Source organism: Mesocricetus auratus, unplaced genomic scaffold, assembly GCF_017639785.1.
Source record: "Mesocricetus auratus isolate SY011 unplaced genomic scaffold, BCM_Maur_2.0 Super-Scaffold_100014, whole genome shotgun sequence".
NCBI lineage: Eukaryota > Metazoa > Chordata > Mammalia > Rodentia > Cricetidae > Mesocricetus > Mesocricetus auratus.
Window position 1 is genome coordinate 9560907 of NW_024429197.1, and position 8668 is coordinate 9569574.

Here is an 8668-nt window from a genome sequence, read left to right on the forward strand (position 1 = left end):
TTTAGTTGTTTTCATTATATACCTGGAGGAAAATGTGTTACTTAGGAATGGTGGGACAGGGTTGAGTGCAGCCCTTTCCCCCATTCCAAAGGCTGTATTTCCATCTATCTAAAATTACTCCTGTTCCAAAGCTCTACTTGGAGAGAAAAGCCCTTCTGACTCCTTAGCACCTTCCCTGCCTAGCACTGGGCTTTCATGTTTATGTTTCTTTTGTGGCTCTGTCACAACACGCCCACACACTTCTCTTCTTTGTGACCTTGACCCCCATTCTTTCAGTGTATTAGTGATGTGGAGTGCACACAACTACACTCATTTCTTCTCTCACCTCCCCTCTTCCCACTTTCACTTCCTCACGTCTACCTGCACAAGAGTCTCCAAGCTGTGCTCTCAGCAGCTGGCTTCTTTGTAACAGGTAGTAGGCACACTCCAAAGCACCACTGCCGCGCTGTCGGAACGTGTCTAGCCTGGTTAGCACTCATAATGCATATGCTGACAGTCCGGGGCTGGTTTCCAAGACAGTAATCTGATTTGGGAATGCTTCCTCTAAGCAGGTCTCAAATTTCACTTTCTTGAACTTCCAAAGGAAAAATGCCTAGCCTAACCTAGGAGCTGCTCATATAGATCACATCCTCCGTGAAAACGTGGGGAATTAAGAGTCACTGTTCTTTGCATGGACAGTTAAATGAGGATCAGCTTGGGTGACAGGAAGCAGCTGGAAACAGCCTGTATTCAAATCCCAGAACTGTTGTTCACAGGCTGGGTGTTCCTGGTAACTGCTCCATCTGCAGAACGGTGGCAGCAACAGTGGCCACCTCTTGGACCTACTGTGAAGAGTTAAATCACTTAAAGCATTTAGAACAAGGTCTAGCTCTCACGCAGTTAACAAAAAAACAGCCATTATTATTCCCTCACGTCGTAAAAGGATTTAAAGGTACAACAGAAACAAGATCCTTTTTCCCAGGCACTTGGGTTTCTCTGCTGGAATCTCTGCAAGCCTTGGGTCCTTAAGCATTGGTATGGAGGTTTTGGCTTTTTAAGGAAGCAGACATTCAACAGAGGCTCAAGAGTCATTTGTGAATGAATGCCCCTCCATCTGGAGCTAGCAAGGCATAGGGTACAATTGTTATTTACGAGGAAAAATAAAGGTTGGAGGACCTGGAATCTACCAGAGCTGAGCTCCAGGGTTGGAGCTTCCTTTCCTGCCTATTGGAAAACAATAAACCAGAGACAACAACAAACAAAAAACCGTTTCAGACAAAAACAAGCCAATGTGGATCCTAGCTAGAGTTACCAAAAAATGGGCTAAATGGTTAAAGTCTTCAGATTTTAAAAAAAGAAAGCATGACCTCTCCTTTTCCTTTCAAAACTTCCCTTTTTATTTCTTGGTCATACAGCCGTTTAATATAGAATTAATTCTAGAAAACGACAAGGGTCCCACAGACAGCTATACTTTGTCATAGGGCATGGTTCGAGGCTATACTACATAGAAAAAGACATTAAAGTTGTTTCAAATCACCTTAAAACACATTAAGTAAATGGAAGACCCAGAACAAAGAGAGTGATTAAAGCTGGTTTAACCGCATTCAAGCTCACCACGCATACCCCTCAGGGGTTCACGTTAAACAGCAAATTTGGTCTCATGGCCTAAATCTTTCTTCTTAAAAGAACAACATTTTCTTGCAACTCTGATGTTTCTTATTTTTCAGACCCCGAGAAAGAAAAGAGTTTACCTGATTGAGTTGCATTTTAGGACAAGAGCGACTAGAAAACGGAACCAGAGGGTGATGGTTTACACAATCCTCGTAGCTACTGAGGCATGGGTGTGTGGGATAGTTCAGCCCCAGAAAAGGGCCAGTTAGTGACACCCGGGATGAGGACTTCATCCGGCAGCGAATTAAATTAGGCTGCGAGAGAAAGAAAAGGTGTAATTAAGCCAGTGCCGTTCGTGCCTGCTTACGGGGCCTGGCAGCAATTTGGTTGAACACCCTTCATCTTGAGAAATTTATAATTTGGCAGTAAGTTGGCACAAACCCAGTTTAATATTGCAAAATCTGGGAAATGTCGAAATATGGCTTGCTCATTGAACTTTTCCAGGCTCTCTCGAATTATTTTTCTCCCTCTCGGATTCAGAAAGCAGCGTGCCTCTTGAGAGAAGGCCACGAGGATATTTTTTTAAAGCACAATGTCAAGGAAACGCAGTCATGCGGGCTGCAATCAACTTTCCTGATTTCGACCTTTGTGTACGGAGGGGAGAAAATGGGTTTCAACTGCAAAACCCGAGTTCCCGCGGTTGGTAGCCCTTTAAAAAAAAACCCCACAACCAGTACTTTGGTTTCCGGAGTGAGAGCCGCGCAACGCTTCGCCCCGGCCTATTCCCCGTTGTTCTAAAGTACGAGAGAGGTCGCCAGGTTAAGTGACCTGTGGCCAACTCTGGCTGCCTGGGTCCAAGTTGCTCCCAGCGGCTTCTGGAAAGTAGCTGCAAGTTTTCTGACAGGAAACCGGGCAGTTTTAGAACGTCCCGGGTCCGGTTCCCACGGAAGCGGCGCCCCCCCGACGCCTCCGTCGAAGCCGCGGCGAGCGGCAGGGGGCAGCAGCGGGAACCCGTTGTTCTGGAGGCGGGGTGGGGCGGGAAGCGCCCCCCACCTCGGCTTCCGCGCCCTCCCCTCACCCGCCCGCGCGGGCGCCCCTCCCCTCGGCGGGAGGAGGGCGGGGACGCCGAGCCCTCCCCCGGGAGGGGGGGCGTGAGCCTCGCGCGCACCCCTCCCCCCGGCCGGCTCCCCTGGCGCCCCGAGGCGGGAGTTTCCAGGAAGAGCTCCGAGCGCGGCCGCACCACCGGGCGCACGGACACGTTAAGTAGTTCCTCCGCGCGTCCTCCTTAGGCGGGCACTTTCTAACTGCCAGGGCCGGCCCGGGCTGCAACCCGGAAAAGACAGGAAGGGGAGGCCCGGCCGGAGGGACTCCAAGGCGAAGAGGGCTGCGAGCCCACTTTCCGTTCCTGGAGGAATGTGAGGGGGCGGCACAACGAGTTCCGGCCGAGGGCTCGGGCGCGCCCGGTGGAGTGCAGCGCGGCGCAGTCGAAGCGCTCACAGAGTTAAAGTGGGCGGGAAAACCCGGAGCGGACTCTCGGTAGCACGCCCAGGACCTCCCGCCCCGCTCTTCGTGGGGGAGGGGGGAAGGGAGGGAAAGAGCCCCTTTCCTCGGCTCCCTAACCCCCAACTGAAGAAACAGGTGTCCGCCCGCCCCCTCTAGGGGCCCCCTGCAGGCCTCGGGGGGCCGCGTGTCGCGGGAGGGCGGGGCGGCTCCTCCTCTTCCAGCGTGCGCGCCGTCGGTGCTGGCCGCGCAGCGGCAGCGAGCCTGCCGGGCCAGCGGGCAGGAGGAGCGGGGCGCGCATGCGTGCGGTGGGAGCGCACTTCCCGCCCCTTTCCTGAGCGAGTTCGCTCCTCCCCTCCCCCCACGTTCCTCAGCCGCCACCTCAAAGCCTCCCCCGCAGCCCGCGCGCTGCCCTCGGGGGAGGTGGCCGGTCTCGCCCGTCCACTGAGTAACCCCTTCACCCCAGTTTCGCCCCGCCTCTTGCCGAGCTCCGGTACAAACTCCGCAGCCGAGGGCTCGGCTTTCACATTCCCGCCTCCGCCCTCCGTCTCCCTCCCAACCCTAAAGCACTTCCTGCAAACTGCCGGCTGCGCGGCTGCTTTCCGTTGCGGGTGCGGCACCTCCCTGTACCCGGGCTCCCTCTGACTTAGCCTGCTCCATTTTACAGACGGGAAACGCAGGGTCGACGCCTTAGGGCCACTGGAGTTTTCCCCAAAATGAAGCCCGAGAACTGCCATCCCGGAAAGCTAAATCTCGACTTTCCACAATTTAAGCTATTTCGTCACCAGCCCTTGCCCTACTGGGACCCTGCGATCCGATCCCTCTGTTCTCCAACAGCCCAGTTAGCAATCGCCAGTGAAGCAAGTGATCCCAAGTCATGTGAGAAAGACTTCTAAGAGAGGGAGGAGAGTCGTTTGCTACAATTTTTTTGCTTGATTGCTTGCTTTTCTGTGACAAGTCTTAGCCCAGGCTGGCCTCCAACTCTAGCTAAGGATGACCTTTAATTTCTGATCATCCCTCCTTGTCCCCAGTGCTGGGAATTCGAATCCAATACTCGCTCGTGCTTGCTACAGGTCCACTGTTTAGTCAACTTTAAACATAGTATATATTTTCTTAGACTTTGTAGATTTGTTAGATTTTGTAATTCTGTTATTGTCTCCTGCACTTGAGAGCAGAGACCATTCTTTGAGATTGATAAGGCTCCAGATGTGGCTCAGGCTGACCTTGAACTCATGGTCCTACTGCCTCAGTCATCTGACTATTTTATCTTCAGAGGAAACCTTTCCTTTCTGTTAGTACTGTTGGTCTTATGTTCCGGAACACTCCCATGTCCCCGGTGTCCGATCTTTCTTGGGCTTCTAGGTCTAATTGTAGTTAGTCCAAGTCCATGAGAGGCCTGCAGAACTGACAGATGCCCAGAGAATCCTGAAAACATTAGCGCCGTAAACCTATTGTGTGACACAAACTTAGAAACTATAACCAGGAATTTACCTATTTATTTTGGTTTTGTTTTGGACACAGGGTTTCTCTGTATTGTTTTGGAGCCTGTCCTTGAACTGGCTCTGTCAACCAGCCTGGCTCTGCCTCCAGAGTGCAGGTTCTTGGGAATTTAACTCCAGTCATCAGGCTTTTAGGCAAGTGCTTTTCCCATAACCAGAAATTTAAGGGAACATATTTAGGGAACCATTATTTCAGATTTAACTGTTTAGAGAATCTTATTATGAACATTGTAAATATGGAGGTATTTTTGATCAGTTTTCTCTTATTTATTTATTTATTTTTGTTTTCCAGATACTGTTTTTCTGGGTAGCCCTGGCTGTCCTGGAACTCACTCTGTAGACCCGGCTGCCCTTGAACTCAGAGATCCACCTGCCTCTGCCTCCTAAGTGCTGAGATTAAAGTGTCTCCAACTGAGCGTAAAGCTTGCCAAATCAGCTAGACTAACTGGTCTGGAAAGCACCCAGAATCTTCCTGTCTCTGCTTCTTTGTTGAGATGACAAAAACTAAGGCAAATTCATGACAGTGCTCCTACTGTAGCTCACTGTGTGCAGAAATTAAAGGTGTGGGCTTCCATGCCCAGCTAAGAAAATATACATACTTCCAATTCAGAAATCTTTATGCTTTATATAAGTTTTTTTCCTACACTCCCCCCCCCCCCGCCGAGAGAGAGAGAGAGAGAGAGAGAGAGAGAGAGAGAGAGAGAGAGAGAGAGAGAGAGAGAGAGAGAGAGAGAGAGAGGGGGGGCACGCACAGCACAGACACAGAGAGAGGGTCTCTCTGTATAACAGCCCTAGCTGTCCTGGAAATCACTGTGTAGACCAGGCTGGCCTCCCACCATCCCTGGATCGCATGAGGTTTTGCAGGCATCTGAAGATTCTCAGGACTCCTGCTTGGGCATCAGAGTCCCCTGCAGCTTGAGTGTGGCTGTTGTGTCCTAGTCTGCAAACCAGTCCTCTCAGGGGCTGCGCTGAAGGTGATACAAGGTTTCCAGCTCAAACCTATTTCATTTCCAACATTTAAATTCAGAAGTTAAATTGGAAGACTGTCAAGAACATTGTCTTTCTTAAGTAAAATGAAAAAATTACATATGAAAATATATTCTTACTTATCGAATCTAGGGATAATTTCCAGAACTCTTGTATGTTATTATTACATCAATACTCAACCTACAACAGTGTCCTAGAGACATTAGAGTCAAATTGCTATGGTGTATGCAACCCCCTGAGTTGGGGGGGCACTGCAGGAGCAGTGTGATTCTTGAGGGAATCACATGATAAGACTGAACAGGCTCCTGCCTGCAGTTACAGAGACTGAAGCAGGAATACTCAAGGCCAGCCTGGGCTACAGAGTGTGGAGTCAGGCTTTCCTTTGGGCTACCAGCTCACACATAGCAACACGGAGACTCATTAATTGTGAAAGAAAGTTCGGCCTATAACTTAGGCTTGTTCCTAACTAGATCTTATAACTTAAATTAATCCATTTATATTAACCTGTGTTCTATCACGTGGTGTCACCTCTCTTCCATCTAGAACCTTCTGTTTCTTGTTTGTGTATTTTGGCTTCTCCTGGCCCTCGATTCTGCCTCCTCCTCCTCCTTTCTCTCCCTGGTGGCTGTTCAGTGTCATGTTGTATCGTCCCCCTCCCCGCCAGACAGGGTTTCTCTGTGTAGCTCAGTAGACCCGGCTGGCCTCAAACTCAGATGTCCGCTTGCCTCTGCCTCCCCAGTGTTGGGACTAAAGGTGTGGGACACCACCGCCTGGCTAGCTGTTCCGTTCTTTATTAAACTGATCACAGCAATCTGTCTTCCCATAGTGAACAGATATCCCACAAGAGTAAAGCTCTCAGAAGAAAAGATGGGCAAGGGAAGGGCGGGCAGCGAGACATCTCAGCAGGCGCTGGTGCTTGGTGCAGAGTCTGAAGACTGGAGTTGGAAGCCTGGAAGCCACTCGGTGGGAGCAGAAGAGGACCAACTCCTGCAAATTGTCCTTCTACGTGCACATGTATATTACAGCACATGTGCACACTCACACTGTACACACACACAGATAAATGTGGAAAGATAGCCCAGTTTGTATAGCTTGTCACCCAAGCATGAGGAGCTGAGTTCAAACCCCCCAAGCCCACATGAAAAAAATAAAGACAGGCATGGGGCAAACACTTGTAATCTCAGTGCTGGCCCGGAGAACATGGCAGCATAATGTCAAGTACCAGTTTACAGTGAACCACAAGTCACAGTGAGGGGCTCTGTCTCAAAAACAGGATGACTGGGGGCTGGAGAGACAGCTCAGTGGTTAAGAGCACTGCTTGTGCTGGGTGTTGGTGGTGGCACACCTTTAATGCCAGCACTAGGGAGGCAGAGGTAGGTGGATCTCTGAGAGTTCAAGGCCGGCCTGGTCTGCAGAGCAAGGGCCAGGACAGACTCCAAAGCTATATAAGGAAACACTGTCTCAAAAAACCAAAAAAAAAAAAAAAAAAAGTACTGCTTGCTCTTCCAGATGGACCCATGTTCAATTCCCAGGACCCACATGGCAGCTCACAGCTGTCTATAACTCTAGTTCCAGGGAATCTGACGGCAATGCACATAAAATAAAAGTTAAATATTTTTTTTTCTGTGCATTAGGTGCTTTGCCTGCAGATATGCCTGTGTGAGGGTGTCAGATCTTGGAGTTACAGACAGCTGTTAGCAGCCATGTGGATGCTGGGAATTGAACCCCCGGTCCTCTGGAAGAATAGTCAGTGCTCTTAACCACTGAGCCATCTCTCCAGCCCCAAAAGTTAAATAAATTGTAAAAAACAAAAACAAGATGGCTGGATCCTGAGGAACTCTGCCTTCCACAGGAGTGCACACACATGCACACGCACACAGGTGAAAATACACAAAGCCTTTCATACAAAAAATTCTAATTCATAGGAGAAGCAACACAAAATGAGAAGTCGTCAGCTGTCTTCCATCAAAGTCCAGGCTATCATTTGCTTCTGTCTTAGAGCAGGTCATTATTGTGGCTTTTGTATCCAAGTTGGATTCATTTACTCATTCATTTATTTAGGTGCTGGGGATTAAACCCCATGTGTGCTGTGTGCTAGGCAAATGCTCCCTCTCTGAGATAAAACATTACTGTGTAACCCAAGCTGGTCACAAACTTAGTATCTCACCTTTCTATCTAAGGTGGCTGACTCTAGGGTACACCCATACAGCCCAACACCCAGCTAACTAGAAATTTGGATTCCTCTCCTCTGTCCCTTCCTCTCCCCTCTCCTCTCTCTTTCAACAGGGTCGCACTCTGTAGTTCAGAACATCCTGGAGCTCACTATATTCCCTTACTGGTCTTGGATTTATGGTGAATCTCCTGGTTCACCCTCCCAAGTCCTGGGATCACAGGTATGCACGATCACTTCCAGATAAACTGGGCATTTTCATTGCTTTTTATTTGAGACAATGTCTCAGATAACCTAAACTGTATCCTCAGCCCTTTAAGCCAGAACTTTCTTTTTGGTGTGTATGTTTTGTGTGTGCATTTTCAAGTGTTTATACAAGGTTAGAGGTTGATACTGGGGTCTCTTTCTCCATTGCTTTCTGCCTCCTATTCTTTTGTTGTTGGAATGGTGTTTTTTGTTTTTGTTTTTGTTTTCCAAGGCAGGGTTTCTCTGTATTGTTTTGGAGGCTGTCCTGGAACTCGATCTGTAGACCAGGCTGGCCCCAAACTCACAGAGATCTGCCTGCCTCTGCCTCCCGAGTACTGGGATTAAAGGCGTGCCCCACCAACGCCCAGGTGGAGGTGGTGGTTTGTTTGTTTCTTATTTTGGTTTTTTTCTTTTTTTTTTTTGAGATAGGGTTTCTCTGTGTAACAGCCCTAGCTGTCCTGGAACTAGCTTTGTAGACCACTTGCCTCTGCCTTCCAAGTGCTGTTATCAAAGGCATGCACCCTTTGTTTCTTGTTGTTTTGTTTGTTTGTTTATTTTTTAAATAGGGACTCACTATGTAGCACCAATTGTCCTGGAATTCACTCTGTAGATCAAGCTGGCTTGGAACTCACAGAGATCTAACTGCCTCTGTTGGGATTAAAGGCATGCACCACCA

At 49.1% G+C, this 8668-nt stretch overlaps 1 long non-coding RNA gene across 1 annotated transcript; it reads right to left on the bottom strand.

The window, feature by feature from the left end:
- Positions 1 to 1352: 1352 nt before the first annotated feature.
- LOC121143904 lies at positions 1353 to 3432 on the bottom strand. The gene is made up of 2 exons (XR_005881200.1): positions 2419 to 3432; positions 1353 to 1904 (listed from the first exon to the last, which is right to left on the bottom strand). It is a non-coding gene; the product is annotated as an uncharacterized LOC121143904 (long non-coding RNA).
- Between the last annotated feature and the right edge of the window lie 5236 nt (positions 3433 to 8668).